Here is a 15,305-nt window from a genome sequence, read left to right as displayed (position 1 = left end):
TAGGGAGACCGGTACTTATGTGACTTAATCTGCCAGGGATATATAGAAAGATGGTTCCATTTTCCTATTTTATTTCCCTGGCACCTGGCCATTCACTCATTCCTTCCCCCTTTCATTCATTTGAGAAATATTGACTGAACATCTACAATGTCCCAGGTGTTGTACAAGGCACCAGGGAATTCAGTGGTAAATGAAACCTACATAGAGACGGTGGCACTGAGACTATAAACAAACAAACACGGACATAATGTCCTATTCCAAACCATGACAAATCCTTCTGATAGGGCTGTAGACCATCTAGGAGGTGGATTATTCTTTTTTTTTTTTTTAATTGCCCAGGCTGGAGTGCAGTGGTGAAATTATAGCTCACTACAGCCTCAACCTCCTGGATTCAAGCGATTCTCCCACCTCAGCCACCTGAGTAGCTGAGACTATAGGTGCCACCGAACCTCGCTAATTTTAAAATATTTTGTAGAGATGGGGGTTTTGCTGTGTTGCCCAGGCTGGTCTCAAACTCCCGGCTTCAAGTGATCCTCTTGCCTTGGCCTCCCCGTGTGCTGGGATTATAGGTGTGAGCCACTGCACCTGGCCTCACTCTATATTTTTTTTTTTGTGATGAAATACACGTAACATAAAACTTCCCATTTTAAGCATCTTAAGTGTACAGTTCAGTGGCATAAGTACATTCGCATTATTGTGTAACTGTCTCCACTGTCCATCTCCAGAACCCTTTCATCATCCCCAACCGGACTCTGTACCCATGAAACACTAACTCTCCACTCCCTGCTCCTCACTGCTCCTATTAACCAGTATTCTATTTTCTGTCTCTGCAAATTTGACCACTCTAGCTACCTCATAGAAGAGGAATCATACAATAGTTGTCCTTTTGTCTCTGGCTCATTTCACTGGACACAATGTCTTCCAGGTTCAGCCGTGTCGTGGCAGGTGCCAGGTGCCTCACTCCTCTTTAAAGCTGAAGAATACGTCATTGTATGACTCCATCAACTTTCATTTATCTATTCTTCTGTTGATGGACACGTGGGTGGTTTCCACCTTTTGATCATTGTGTAAATGATGCTGCTGTGAACATTTGTGTACAAATATCTGTTTCAAGTCTCCATTGGTTTGCTCTTGTCCATTAAGAAAAAATCAACTGTGTGGTACCTGGCATTGTCCTTTAATTGTTGCAGCAACTCCAGAGCCCACCCTCTTAATGGCAGTGCTGGGCTGTTGTTCATTCATTCATCCTGTAAATGTCTATTGAGTGTTGACTATGTGCTAGTCATTTTTGCAAAGCACTGCAAATTCAGGGATGTCAGGGGCTGATGATGCTACTTCAGCAGTTGTGATGTGTGAAGGAATAAAACAGGCCCAACTGACTCAGCATCCTTTTCCTCTTTTTTTCTGAGAAAAACTGAGCCTCAGAGAGGTTGCTTTGAGAACATCCAGCTGTCAAGTGGCAGAGCTGGGGTCACATGTCGACCCTGTGCTGGGTCTCTGCCACTCCCCCACGCCCCGCCCTTCTCCTCTCACTGAGTCCAGGTGCCCTGGCTGCAGAGGCTGTTCTGACCATGTGTCTCCATCTCATGTGTGTCCCAGGCTGGCTTTGCTGGGATGAGCAGTGGCTTTTCAGCTCCAGGGCCATCTGGGCACAGCTGTAATGATGGATTGTCTGCAACAGTCATCTCAGGGCTGCCGGAACAGTGTCAGCCTGGTTCTGCCAGGCCCACTTCCCTTCATCAGCTGGGTGACACTGCTGCCATTGGGTGGCTGATGACTCATTCAGCAAACTCTACTTGAGCACCCCTACTAAAAGCTGGGGGTTCTACCCCATGGCACAGTCTTCAGAAGTAAAAAGGAAGGAAGCACTGATGCACGACGCAACACAGATGGGCTGAAAACATTGTGCTGAGTGAGAGAGGTCAGAGGCAGAAGGCCACGTCTTATGTCATTTCTTTTTTTTCTCTCTTTTTTTTTTTTTTTTTTTTTTTGAGACACAGCCTTGCTCTGTTGTCCAGCCTGGAATGCAGTGAGGCAATCTCGGCTCACTGCAACCTCCACCTCCCGGGTTCAAACGACTGTTGTGCCTCAGCCTCCTGAGTAGCTGGGACTACAGGTGCATGCCACCATGCCCAGCTAATGTTTTGTATTTTTAGTAGAGATGGGGTTTCGCCATGTCGACCAGGCTGGTCTTGAACTCCTGACCTCAGGTGATCTGCCCGCTGAGGCCTCCCAAAGTGCTGGGATTACAGGCGTGAGCCACCTCACCAGGCCTTATATGACTTCATTTCTTGGAACTATCCAGAGAAGGGAATACATAGACACAGAAAGTAGATGAGTCGGATGAGTGGTTGTCTAGGACTGGGGTGACAGGGGAGGGGGCGGAGATGGGGGTGACTTCTGAAGGATACAGGGCTTCTTTTGAAGGTGATAAAAATATTCTGGATTAGGTATTGGTGATGGTTTTAAGTTCATGAATGTACTGAATAAAACACACTGGACTGCATACTTCATATTTTATTTTTTGAGACAGGGTCTCTCTTACCCAGGCTGGAGTGCAGTGGCAGGATCATAGCTCATTGCAATCTCAAGCCATCCTCCCGCCCCAGGCTCCTGAGTAGCTGGGACCACAGGCATGCACCATCATGCCTGGCTAGTTTTTTATTTTTATTTTTAGAGATGAGGTCTTGCTATGTTGCCCAGGCTGATCTTGAATGCCTGGGCTCAAGCGATTCTCCCACCTCCACCTCCCAAAGTGCTGGGATTACAGGGTGAGTCACCATGCCTGGCCTGACCTGCATGCTTAAAAAGGGTGAGTTATATGATATGATAATTATATTATAATTTTTTTAAATTTATTTTTATCTAAACAGTTTTTAGGGTACAGCTTTTTTTTTTACATGGATAAGGTCTTTAGTGGTGATTTCTGAGATTTTAGTGCACCTGTCACACAAGCAGTGTACACTGTACCCAATGTGTAGTCTTTTATTCCTCACGCCTCTCCCAGTCTTCCCCTCCCAAGTCCCCAAAGTCCATTATATCATTCTTATGCCTTTGCATCCATATATATATATATATATATATATTTTGAGATGGAGTCTCACTCTGTCACCCAGGCTGGAGTGCAGTGGTGTGATCTCCACTCACTGCAACCTCTGCCTCCTGGATTCAAGTGATTCTCCTGCCTCAGCCTCCTGAGTAGCTGGGATTACAGGTGTGTGCCACCATGCCTGGCTAATTTTTGTATTTTTAGTAAATACGGGGTTTCACCATGTTGGCCAGGCTGGTCTCAAACTCCTGACCTCAAGTAATCTGCCCACCTCAGCCTCCCAAAGTCCTGGGAGTAGAGGTGTGAGCTACCATGCCCAGCTTGCATCCTCACATCTTAGCTCTCACTTATAAGTGAGAACATATGATATTTGGTTTTCCGTTCCTGAGTTACTTCATTTAGAATAATGACCTCCAGCTCCATCCAAATTGCTGCAAAAGACATTACTTTGTCACGCCTGTAATCCCAGCACTTTGGGAGGCCAAGGCGGGCGGATCACAGGTCAGGAGATCAAGACCACTCTGGCTAACACGGTGAAACCCCGTCTCTGCTAAAAGTACAAAAAAATTAGCCGGGCGTGGTGGCGGGCGCCTGTAGTCCCAGCTACTTGGGAGGCTGAGGCAGGGGAATGGGTGAACCTGGGAGGCGGAGCTTGCAGTGAGTCAAGATCGCGCAACTGCACTCCAGCCCAGGCGACAGAGCTAGATAGACTCTGTCTCAAAAAAAAAAAAAAAAGACAGTATTTTGTTCCTTTTTATGGCTGAGTAGTATTCCATGGTGTATATATACCACGTGTTTTAAATCCACTCATTGGTTGATGGGCGTTTAGGTTGGCTCCATATTTTTGCGATTGTGAATTGTGCTGCTATGAACATACATGTGTATGTGTCTTTTTCACATAATGACTTCTTTTCCTTTGGGTAGATACCCATATTTCAATTTTTTAAAAAAGAGTTGGTGGAGGTGGGTAGATTGATATCACATCTGTGCTGTGGTCCCCTAGACTTGCAGGGGGAAGGAAAGGGGTTGATAGGGAGACTCCTGAAGCATATGACAGGGGATGGGGGCACCTTACTCAGTGGCTGCGTAGTGGCCAGGGCCCCAAATCAGGCCTGCAGAATAGAAAAGGGAAGGGAGAGCATTGGGCTGGAAGATGCTGGTGCAGTTTGGATATTCTTTCTGCATTCTTACTGGACGTTTTGGGGTAAGTGGCATTCCAGTTTCCTTTGAATTTGAATGAGGAAGAGCAGGAAGGAAGGAAGGAGGGGAGGAGGGATCATCTGTCAAGTGATTAGCAGAAATAGCTTTTTGTACTTTACAGAATCTCACTCATTTTTAAAATTTAAATTTACTTAACAAATGGTAATGCAGAATGAACCATGTGCCAGGCACTGCTCTAAGCACGTTACATGAGCTGACTCCTTTATTCCTCTGACAAGTAGCAAGGTAGCTACTTTTCTTACTCCCCCTTTTACATGCAAACGAATTAAGGAACTGAGAGCTTGATGATTTTTTCACGCAGCTGATGAGAGGCAGAGCAGAGATCCCAATCTGGACCCCAGAGCCCACTCTCTTAAGGGTGGTGCTGTGCTGTTGTTCATTCATTCACCCTGTAAATGTCTATTGAGTGTCGACTGTGTGCTAGGCATTTTGAAAAGCACTGCAAATTCAGGGATGTCAGCGGCTGATGACCCTGTTTCAGCAGTTGTGATGCATGAAGGAATAAAACAGGCCCACCTGAGTGCTAGTTGGGAGGTTCTATGATTATCGCATTTTACAAATGAAAGAGGGGTTACCCAGCCTGGAACTGGGCAAGTCTGGGTGGGAATTCAGGGCTATTTAGCTCCAGCCTGCCATCTCCACATGCTAACTGTGTCAATATGGATTTTGCAGGATGGGGACCCATAAGAGGCAGCCCTGCCTGGTCCCTGCCTGCCCCACTGTGGCCCTGCAGCTGTGGGCTCTGGGCTTTGGATCATCTCCTTTTCTGAGCAGGAGGCTGGGATGTCCTCTCCAGCCACCTGGCAGAAGGGCTGTAACCGAATCCTTCTGTGGCCTTGTGTCGCTGAGAGCACCAAACTATGTGTTTGTTTAGCAGGGAGAGGCTCAGGTCTCATTTGTGGGTGGTCAAGCCAACTGTAGGGACAGGAGCCGGCAGCTGAGGCTCTTAGGCAGGGGCAAAACTAGTGGTGTGAGCTGGTTTCCAACACAGAAAGGTCCCATGAGCTGTTTGATCCTGTAGGACCCTGGGTGGTACCAAAGGCACAGGGGCTGGGGCCTGTTTGGTCTCTGCCAGAGCCTCTCCCAGGGCAGGGTGCCCACAGCCCACAGTTTCTCAAGGGTCACAGCAATGTCTAACAAGGAAAGAAAATAAACGTAATAATTCCAGAATACTGAAAGAAACCTGCAGGCCCAGGCGCAGTGGCTCACGCCTGTAATCCCAGCACTTTGGGAGGCTGAGACAGGCAGATCACTTGAGGTCAGGAGTTCGAGACCAGCCTGGCCAACATGGTGAAACCCCGTCTCTCGTAAAAATACAAAAATTAGTTGGGCATGGTGGTGGGTGCCTGTAATCCCAGGCACTTGGGAGGCTGAGGCAGGAGAATCATTTGAACCAAGGAGGCGGAGGTTGCAGTGAGCCGAGATCCTGCCATTGCACTCCAGCCTAGGCGAAAGAGACTCCATCTCAAAAAAAAAAAAAAAAAAAGAAAAGAAAAGAGAAAGAAACCTGCAGAGTTAAAATGAACACATGTTGAATTAAATGCCTACCAAGGGCAATTTCATGCCAGGCTGTCATCTGGACCTCAACTGTGATGAGCTCATGCATATGTAAATCCCGGAAAGCGGATGCATTTTAATATGTGTGATGTGATTGACATGGGTAGGGCCCAGGACCTGCGAAGGCCTCACAACCATCCTACGAAGAGAGGCGCTCTATAACCTTCCGGGGCTCCCTGGTCCCTTCTAGGTAAGGTCCCTTTCCACTTGGCAGGTGTTTGAATTTTATTCAGCCAGTGTTTTTATTTTATTTATTTATTATTATTATTATTTTTGAGATGGAGTCTCTGTCGCCCAGGCTGGAGTACAGTGGCATGATCTCGGCTCACTGCCACCTCCTTCTCTCAGGTTCAAGCAATTGTCATGCCTCAGCCTCCCGAGTAGCTGGGATTACAGGTGCACACCACCACGCCTGGCTAATTTTTTGTATTTTTAGTAGAGACAGGGTTTCACCATGTTGTCCAGGCTTTTCTTGAACTCCTGGCCTCAAGTGATCCACCTGCCTCGGCCTCCCAAAGTGCTGGGATGATAGGTGTGAGCCACCGTGCACGGCCTTTATTTTATTTTTTAAAGAAACAAGATCTTGCTCTGCCACCCAGGCTGGAGTGCAATGGCATAATCATAGCTCACTGCAGCCTTGACCTTCTATGCTCAAGCAATTCTCCTGCCTCAGCCACCTGAGTAGCTGGTACTACAGGTACGTGCCACCAAACTTGGGTAATTTTCTTTTTAAAAAATGTTTATGTATTTATTTTTGAGACGGAGTCTCGCTCTGTCGCCCAGGCTGCAGTGAAGTGGTGCAATCTTGGCTCACTGCAAGCTCCGCCTCCCAGGTTCAGGCCATTTTCCTGCCTCAGCCTCCCAAGTAGCTGGGACTACAGGCGCCCACCACCACGCTCGCCTAATTTTTTGTATTTTTAGTAGAGACGGGTTTCATTGCATTAGGCAGGGTGGTCTCGATCGCTTGACCTCATGATCTGCCTGCCTTGGCCTCCCAAAGTGCTGGGATTACAGGCGTGAGCCACTGAGCCTGGTTAATTTTCTTATTTTATGTAGAGATGAGGTCTCACTATTTTGCCCAGGCTGGTCTCGAACTCCTGGGCTCAAACCATCCTCCCGCCAGGATTACAGGTGTGAGCCACTTCACCCCACCTCAGCCAGTGTATTTTAATATCTTCTCCAAGTCAGATGCAGGAAGGGGATCTCCAGGCAAAGAGGCTGGACCCTCACAGGTGCCCATGGTCAAGCTGGGGAGACAAACACATTTTCAAATACATGGGGGACTGTCTGAGGAACAAGGGCAGAGGGAGGGTCAGAACTAGGTTGAGCATGAACTGAGGGTATGAACCAGGCTTCCGTCCTGTGTGGAAGCGTCTTGAGTGTTGGGTTGTCCTTCAGAGATGAAGGCACTGTTTGGTTCTAGAAGCAACACAATGCACCAACCCCATGGTCTGACTGCAAGGGGGTCAAATCGCAGCTTGATCCCTCACAAGCTGTGCGACTCTGGGCAAGTGACTTAAACTCTCTGTTTTGGCTTCTCCATCTGTCAAATGGGGAGGATGAGCGCTACATACTTCTTCGGGAGCAGCACACGGTATGCAGTGAGCCCAGTGCATGCCTTGGCTATTGCCCTTACTGCAGTGATGATTAGGCTTGGGCAGCTGAAAATTGTCCAAACGTATCCTTTTGGTACTCCTCGGCACCTTTTGGTCATTTGAAATTAAAGGAAAGTTTTCTGCCTGACCAGCCACCCGCTATAAACATTCACCCCAGGAGAAGGCAAGGCAGTTCTCCCGGGGCCTGGAGATGACGCATTGATTGTCCCTCGAGAGCCCTTGGGCTGGGAGGAGCTGCTTTTTTAGCTCCTGTGGTCATTTTCCCTGCAGCAGGAGGATGAGGTTTGAAAGCAGCAGACAGAATCTGAGGTTGGTTTCTGCCGAGGTCCCTCCATCCCCTTCCCTGCATCCCCTTCTCTGCCATCCAGGGAGGTGAACCTCCTTCTCATGCCCCACCGGCCCCATCCTCAGCCCACCCCGATCCTCACTTCTCCAGGTCCCCTGCTTTGGGAGTTATAGGCCAGTGGGACTCAGCATTTCCAAGCCACCGATGCTTGTGACGTAGCCAGAGATTCTGAGGCAGGACACAGTGGTTCAGGGTTGTCGTCTGGGTCAGACAGGCCACGCGCCAATCCCACCACTCCCGGCCGTGTGCTGCTGGATGAGTCACTCTGTCTTCCTGATCCTCAACTTGCTCATCTGTAAAATGGGCAAATGCTAGCTCCCACCTCACCAGAGCGTTGTAAGGATGAAGCGAGGCAGTTAACACTTTATAAAATCCTTAACAACAGTGTCCAACAATCGTGAAAGTCCTCTGATGCTGGACAACTGGCTCTGGGACGGACGCCTTCCAGAGGGAGCCTCAGCTCGAGCGTCCCCCCAAAACATGTGGCTCTGTCATTGGATACTGGGAGAAGTACCTTCCTTCCCTTTCGAAGTCAGAGAAAGTCGTGCCCAAGCAGACCAGCCTCCCCCACCCGCGCCTGTTATCTGGGGCCTCCAGACCGGGCCTTTCTAACAAGAGGTTTGTTAGGATGGGAAGTGAGTCAGGAACTCTGGTCCTTGATTGGCTGCGTGTGCTGAGTCTGTGGCTTTATCCCCTCCCTGACACCCTCCTTGGGGTTGTTGGGCCAAGTGCGTGTTATTTTCTTTTTTGCTGGTTAGCACTGTTAGCCCCCAGGGTGTGCCGAGGACCAAGCCCGGCACAGGTCTGAGGTTGTGCTTTGGAAAAGCAGGCGATCCTCCTTCACAAGTCTCCTGTTACAAGGCACGATAAACGCTTTCAAAGAAATAAAAGGGTGAAAGGAAGGAGAACTGAGGAAGAGGCAGTCGTGCATAGGAGGGGCAGGGAGGGTGTCCTAGGAAGAAGGACCAGCATGGATGAGGCCCTGAAGCCTGAGCGTCTCCTTGGCCCAAATCCAGGCTTCCTACCCCTCCAGACAGCCCCACGTCTCATGCCTCCCACCCCCTTCACTGTCACGGAAATTGATCAGCGTTCCAAGCATCTGGAACAGCAAGTGCAAAGTCCCCATGGCAGGGACACATTGATGTATTGTTCTAAACGCAGCAAGGCTGGCGTGGCTGGAGCCAGATCGGGGGCTGGGATGGGAGGTGGGTGGGCAGGGCAGATCACACAGGGCCTGAGGACCACCATATAGAGTGCAGGGTTTATTCTCGGCATCAAGGCCTGTTTTTTTTTTTTTTGGGATGGAGTCTCGCTCTGTTGCCCACGCTGGAGTGCAGAGGTGCGATCTCCGCTCACTGCAATCTCCGCCTCCTGGATTCAAGCAATCCTCCCACCTCAGCCTCCCTGGTAGCTGGGATTACAGGCATGCACTAGCACGCTTGGCTAACTTTTTTATTTTTTTGTATTTTTAGAAGAGATGGGGTTTCACCATGTTGGCCAGGCTGGTCTTGAACTCCTGACCTCAAATGATCCGTCCATCTCAGCCTCCCAAAGTGCTGAGATTACAGGCGTGAGCCACCATGCCTGGTCTCCTCAAGGCCTGTTCTGTGTATAGCCTCCCTCGAAACCATTTCGTTTGGGGAACAGGAGGGAGACTGAGCAGTAGAAGGAAGAGCAGAAGCTCAGGGGTGGTGTGGCCGCTGCCTGGCAGGATTCTGAAGGACGGAGGGTGGAAAAGGGAGGAGAAGATGTGACCGCTTGGCCCAAGGGGACAGTGCCTGGCTCTGTTTCTGAGCTGCCCATGAGAACAAGCCCAGCTGCTGAGCAAACGGTTCCTGGAGGGAGTGGGGACTGGGCCCAACTGGGATTCAAATCCAAGTTCACCATCCCATGCTGTGTGACTTGGGGTAAATTAGTGAGCCTCTCTGGGCAAGTACATGAGAGCTATACGCATTTTCCAAATGATGAAACAGGCCCAGAGAAAGGAAGCGGCTTGCCTTGCTTGAAGGAGGCGGAGCTGGGCTTCTAACCAGGCAGCCTGAACCCCTCCAGCCTCCACTGGCTTTCCTCTGCACTCTGTCCTCTGTGGGGAGATGATTTCCTTTGAAAGTGGGTCCAGCGTGGCTGAGATCTACAGGGCAGACACAGTTCTCAGGGGGTCTCCCTTGCCAGCTCGCTGAGCCCAGACCCCAGGATCCCCATGGTGCATTCTCTGGGGGAACGACGCCTCCCGATTCCAACGCTGATGTGTTTGTCCCAGCAACTGACATGGAGATATGGCAGGAGGCGGCTCTGTCCTCCTGGTCCTGGTGGAGGACAGGCTGGCTGGCCTTGCCCGGCCTGGGGTGACACCAAGGGCTTCTGGGCGAGTATCCATTTCTTCCTCGGCCCCCTCCCCCTGCCTCTCTTCCTGGGAGCCAGGAGGGAAGGGGGAGGAGGTGTCTGTCCTCAGATGCCGGCACTATTTTTGGAGCCTGCGTTGATCCCAATTCCAGGGCACGTGGGCTGTGACAGGCGCTAGGAGCAGACCCCGCTGGAATAAGGAATAAGGTCAGCCACAGATGCCGATATACGCCCCCACCACCGTGACCCTGGCCCTTCTAGAACTGGGCACGGACTCTTGCCCTCCCTGAGCTTAGGTTCATGGGTTTGAGAGCCCCTCCAGCTACCCCCATCCAGCTCTACACCCCCGCCTGGGAGGACCTCCGCCCGCACAGAAACAAGCAGCCGCAGCACAGAGCCTGGGGCTGACCTGAAGTGGCTCCGACAACAGTGAGGGGCCCTTCCCTTCGAAGGGCACAGTGGCGTGGAATCCAGCTTAACCTCCTGTGCTCGTGGCCAAATCCTGTCTGAGACACACGGAGAGACCGTGGAGGAAATAATCCCGGCCATCCCTTCTCCAGCACCCACAGCAGTTTGCTCAGTTCTCAGGACGACTGGGTGCAACAGGGCACTGAGAGGTTGAGTAACCCACCCAAGGTCACACAGCTTGTAAGTGGTAGAGCTGGGATTTGTACCCAGGCAGGTTTCCAGTCTGTGCTCTCAGCCAGGGTGAGAGCCTCTAATGGCTCATAGGAAGCACATTGCTGAATATTTACACGAACATGTACATAAAAATATTATGTGATAGATATATTCATATATAAAATAAACTCCTTAAACTACTCATATATTTATTTATATATTTATTTTTATTTTGAGATGAAGCCTGGCTCTGTTGCCCAGGCTGGAGTTCAGTGGCACGATCTCGGCTTACTGTAACCTCCGCTTCCTGGGTTCAAGCAATTCTCCTGCCTCGGCCTCCTGAGTAGCTGTGATTACAAGCATGCGCCACCTTGCCCAGCTAATTTTTATTGTTGTTGTTATTTTTTGTTAGAGACAGGGTTTCATCATGTTAGCCAGGCTGGTCTCAAACTCCCGACCTTAAATGATCTGCCTGCCTTGGTTTCCCAAAGTGTTGGGCTTACAGGCATGAGCCACTGCACCTGACATACCCATATATTTATATATGGAATACATTATGTATGCATATATGAAATAATATATTTACATGGGTACATTTATATATACATTATATATTTATAGATATGTGTAGATATGATCTATATGTATAAACTACCTATTTATAAAATTGTATTATATAGAACACCCTATATTTGCATTACGTATAGAAAGATATATGCACACTATATAAATTGTGTATATTTATATTAACATATATTCACATATTTTATATATACCTTTAAATAATATATGTATACATGTGGCCAGGCGCGGTGGCTCATGCTTGTAATCCCAGCACTTTGGGAGGCCGAGGTGGACGGATCACCTGAAGTCAGGACTTTGAGACCAGCCTGACCAACATGGTGAAACCCCGTCTCTACTAGAAATACAAAAATTAGCAGGGTGTAGTGGCATGTGCCTGGAATCCCAGCAACTGGGGAGGCTGAGGCAGGAGAATAGCTTGAACCTAGGAGGTGGAGGTTGCAGTGAGCAGAGATCACGCCATTGTACTCCACCTTGGGTGACAAGAGCAAAACTGTCTCAAAATAAATAAAAAATAAATAAATAGTATATGTATACATGTGGATTCATATGTGTGTATGTGTATATATAAACACATACACATGGAGAGAGAAAGACACTTTTTTAAAGAAACAGTTTTATTGAGATACAATTCACATATCATACAACTCATCCATTTACAGCACACAATTCAGTGGTTTTCAGTAGATTCATAGTATTGTGCAAGCTTCACCACAATCAGCTTTCGAATAGTCTCATTACCTCGAAAAGAAGCTCTGTCTGCCTTAACCCTCATCCCTCAACACCCCCACCATTTCTTTCCTCACCACTCCTGGCCCCTGGCAACCACTAATCTACTTTCTGTCTCTATTTGCCCATTCTGGACATTTCATATAAATGGATTCATGCAATGCATGGTCTTTTGTGATTGGCTACTTGCACTCAGCATAATGTTTTCAAAGTTCATCCATGTTGTAGCATGAATCAGTACCTTGTTCCTTTTTGAGGCTGTATATTCCATTTTATGGCTAGACCACCCCTGATTTATTCACTCATTCATTGATGGACATTTGGGTTATTTCCACTTTGCCTATTATGAATAATGTTGCTATAAATATTTGTACATTTTTTTGTGTGGCCTTATGTTTTCATTTCTCTTGGGTACATACCTATAAGTGGAATTGCTGGATCATATGGTAACTCTTTGTTTAATTGTCTGAAGAACTTCCACACTATTTTCCAAAGGGGTTGTACCATATTACATACACATGGGAGGGTTTGAGGGCTTCAAGTTCTCCACAACCTTACCAGCATTAGCTATTATTATGTCTTTTAAAAGTTATTATAGTCATCCTAGTGGATGTGAAGTGGTATTTCATTGTGGTTTTGATTTGCATTTCCCTAGTGACTAATGATGTTGAACATAGTTTCATTTGCTTTTTTGTGTTGGTATATTTTCCTTGCGGAAATGTCTGTTCAGATCTTCGGCCATTTTAAAATTGGGTCATCTCTTTATTGTTGAATTCTAACACTTGTTTATGTATTCTAGATGCAAGTCCCCCATTTTCTACACACACATGCACACATATGTATGCATGTATAATTTGCAAAAATTTTCTCCCATTCTCTGGGTTACCGTTTCACTTTCTTGCTTGTATCCTCTGAAACACAAAAGTTTTAAAATTTGATGATATCCAGTTTATTTTTTCTCTTATTGTTTGTGCTTTTGATGCCATAAGTAAGAAACCATTGCTTAATCCAAGTTCATAAAGATTTATTCGTATGTTTTCTTCTAAGAGTTTTGTAGTTTTTTAAAAATGCTTTAAAAATTTTTTTATTATTATTTTATTTGTTTATTTTATTTTATTTTATTTTTTTATTTTTTTTTTTTATTTTTATTTTTTTTTGAGACGGAGTCTCGCTCTGTCGCCCAGGCTGGAGTGCGGTGGCGCAATCTCGGCTCACTGCAAGCTCCGCCTCCCGGGTTCACGCCATTCTCCTGCCTCAGCCTCTCCGAGTAGCTGGGACTACAGGCGCCCGCCACTACGCCCGGCTAATTTTTTTTGTATTCTTAGTAGAGACGAGGTTTCACTGTAGTCTCGATCTCCTGACCTCGTGATCCGCCCGCCTCGGCCTCCCAAAGTGCTGGGATTACAAGCGTGAGCCACCGCGCCCGGCCTTGTTTATTTTTTTGAGATGGAGTTTTGCTCTTGTCGCCCAGGCTGTAGTGCAATGGCACAGTCTCTGCTCACTGCAACCTCCACCTCCCGGGTTCAAGCGATTCTCCTGCCTCAGCCTCCCAAGTAGCTGGGATTACAGGTGCATGCTTCTATGCCCAGCTAGTTTTTTTGTATTTTTAGTAGAGACAGAGTTTCACCATGTTGACCAGGCTGGTCTCTAACTCCTGACCTCCAGTGATCCACCCGCCTCAGCCCCCCAAGGTTCTGGGATTACAGGCGTGAGCCACCGTGCCCGGCTCCAGCTTCATTCTGTTGCATGTGTATATCCAATTGTCCCGGCACCATTTGCTGAAGAGATTATTCTTTCCTCATCAGTTTGTCTTGACACCTTTGTAAAAAATCAGTTGATGATAAATATAAGGACTTATTTCTGGATGCTAAATTCTTTTCCACTGAGCTGTATATCTCCCCTTATGCCAGTATCACACTCTTTTGATTACTGTAGCCTGATATGATATCTATATATTTATAGATATGATATATATTTATCCACATACTATCTATATTTATAAAATTATATTATATAGAAACACCCTATATTTACATTGTGAGTAGATAGATATGCGCACTGTCTATATAAATTGTTATTATTTTTTCTTTTGTTGTTGAGTAGCCTGATGTTGCTATAAATATTTGTGTATAATTTTTTTGTGTGGACTTATGTTTTCATTTATCTTGGGTATATACCTAGGAGTGGAATTGCTGGATCATAAGGTAATTCTATGTTTAACTGTTTGAAGAACGGCCAAGCCATTTTCCAAAGGGGTTGTACCATATTACATTCACATGACAGGGTTTGGGGGTTTCAATTTCTCCACATCCTCACCAATACGTGCTGTTATGTCTTTTTTTTTTGAGACAGAGTTTCACCCTTGTCGTCCAGACTGGAGTGCAATGGTGTGATTTCAGCTCACTGAAACCTCTGCTTCCTGGTTTTGAGTGATTCTTCTGCCTCAGCTTCCCAAGTAGCTGGGATCACAGGCCCCCGCCACCACGCCTGGCTGCTTTTTGTATTTTTGGTAGAGATAGGGTTTCACCATGTTGGCCAGGCTGGTCTCGAACTCCTGACCTCAGTTGATCCACCTGCCTTGGCCTCCTAAAGTGCTGGGATTACACGTGTGAGCCACCACACCTAGCTTGCCACCATGTCTTTTAAAGTAAATCAGGAAATATGAGTTCTCCAATCTTGCTCTTTTGCAAGACTGCTTTTGGTTATCTTGGGTCTGTTGCATTTCCATATGAATTTTAGGATAAGCTTGTCAATTTCTGTAAAGAAGTCAACTGGGATGTGGATATTGTGTTGAATCTGTAGACTAGTTGGGGAATATCGCCATCTTAACAATATTGAGTCTTCTGTTCCATGAATATGGGATGCCTTTCCATTTATTTAGGTCTTTAATTTTTTTCAGCAACGTTTTGTAGTGTTCAGAGTGTACATTTTAGACTTCTTTTTGTTAAATGTATTCCTAAGTATTTTATTCTTTTTTGATGTAAATAGAATTTTTTCATTTTATTTTCAGTTTGCTCATTGTTAGTACAAAGAAATAAAACTGCTTTTTCTATATTGGTTTTCTATCCTGCAACCTTGCTGAACTCATTGATTAGTTCTAATCTTTTTGTGTGTACATGTGTGGATGCTTTAGGATTTTCTATATAAATAATCATGTCATCTGCAAATACAGATAGTTTTACTTCTTCCTTAACAACTGGATGGCTTTTATTTCTTTTACTTATCTAGAACCTCCAGCACA

The 15,305-nt window shown here is 46.8% G+C and overlaps 1 protein-coding gene across 2 annotated transcripts in view; it reads left to right on the top strand.

The window, feature by feature from the left end:
• SEC14L5 (SEC14 like lipid binding 5) overlaps window positions 1–15,305 on the top strand; it is a 95,817-nt gene that overhangs the window by 13,451 nt on the left and 67,061 nt on the right. The window lies entirely within an intron of this gene.

This window comes from Symphalangus syndactylus, chromosome 14 (assembly GCF_028878055.3).
Source record: "Symphalangus syndactylus isolate Jambi chromosome 14, NHGRI_mSymSyn1-v2.1_pri, whole genome shotgun sequence".
Classification (NCBI taxonomy): domain Eukaryota; kingdom Metazoa; phylum Chordata; class Mammalia; order Primates; family Hylobatidae; genus Symphalangus; species Symphalangus syndactylus.
This window is presented reverse-complemented; position numbering and strand designations above follow the sequence as displayed.